Here is a 1,337-nt window from a genome sequence, read left to right on the forward strand (position 1 = left end):
AGCTCTGCTGGGGCTGGCCTGCGACCCCGGGCACGTCACTGCCTTCTGAGTCTTGGTGCCCAGCCAGCCGGCAGGCGGGTCAGCGCTCGCCTCGCTTCTCTCTGGAGGAACAGAGCTGTGGCCCCGGGGACACCCTTCGTCTCTGTCCCCTCCCGGGAGACACCCAACCTGCTGCTCTGAGCCCTGCCACCTCCTGGGACCTGCTTCCGGTGTGCACAGTCCAGCCCTTGCTCAGAACTGCGGCCCGGCTCCTCTCCGAGGCCTGGCTGGGCGCTGAGGGAGCGGGGCCATAGCTGGACCCGTGGGCCCTCCAGCCTGGGCTTCTGCCGCAGGGCCGCACCCCTCTTGGCGGGTCAGAGGCCCGAGTGCCTGTCCCTCCTTGCTCCGCATCTAAAGCGTCTGCCCAGGCCTGCCGGGTGGCTGCCTGCCAGGAGCCCCTGGCCTTACCCTTTGCCCGTCCCAGCACCCGAGGGCTCCTTGTGGGCTGGACATGAGCCTAGTCTGGGGCCTCCACTCCTGCTTCCTCTCCCCTTTTGGGATAGGAACTGGCGTGGGGGGCACCCTGAGCAGAAGGAAACCGCCTGGCAGAGGCCCGTGTGAAGCAGCCCAGCCTCCACCCTGCAGCCCCTGCTCCCACTTGGCACAGAGGGCACCTTCCCCACTGGGTCTCCCCCGCCTCCCAGCTGCTGGGCTGGGTCCCCCTCACCCCACCCGAGCATTACAGCCTTACGGGTGGTCTTTATCAGCCCAGCTATTCATGAGCTGTGTACCCTCAGGCCAGTTGCTTAGCCTCTCTGAGCTCATTGGTAACCGGGGTCATAATCTGTAGTTCTCTGTGTCAGCAGCTTAGCACTGGGCATGGGCCTCCACCCTCTGCCTCTCTCCTGAGCGTCCCTCCCCCACCCCTGCAGCCTGTGGTCTGGACAAGTCTGCACCGTTTGGGGCCCCACTTGTCCCTCCCCAGGCCCCATTTCGCTCCACTTCCAAGGGCCTCCTGGCCTGGTCGTCCTGTCCGGGCGACCTTTTCCCTGGCAGCGTGGGCGTGGGCAGCCCCGCTCAGCAGACCGCTGTTTTGAGACCCACAGTGGGCCGGCCCTCAGGATTGGCTGTCTCCTCCCTGGTCCCAGGGAGGGCGAAGGCTCACCCTAGGGTGGCCTGACTCCCAGCCCAGTGCTTGTCGCTGCCAGCGAGGGAGGAAGGGATGCGCACGCCTCACTCGCCTGAAGGGCGGCGCTTTCGTGGCCATGTGGTCCGTGCTGTCACCGCCTCCCGCGCTGCTCGGCGGAGTTGGTGGGAGAGGACACGTTCCACATGCGGGAGCCCCGCCCGCTGGCGGC

At 67.2% G+C, this 1,337-nt stretch overlaps 1 protein-coding gene across 1 annotated transcript in view; it reads left to right on the forward strand.

Moving 5' to 3' along the window:
• Positions 1–1,337, forward strand: part of RAI1 (retinoic acid induced 1) — a 73,229-nt gene that overhangs the window by 65,968 nt on the left and 5,924 nt on the right. The gene's annotated exons all lie outside the window — the stretch shown is intronic.

Source organism: Myotis brandtii, unplaced genomic scaffold (genome assembly GCF_000412655.1).
Source record: "Myotis brandtii unplaced genomic scaffold, ASM41265v1 scaffold314, whole genome shotgun sequence".
NCBI lineage: Eukaryota > Metazoa > Chordata > Mammalia > Chiroptera > Vespertilionidae > Myotis > Myotis brandtii.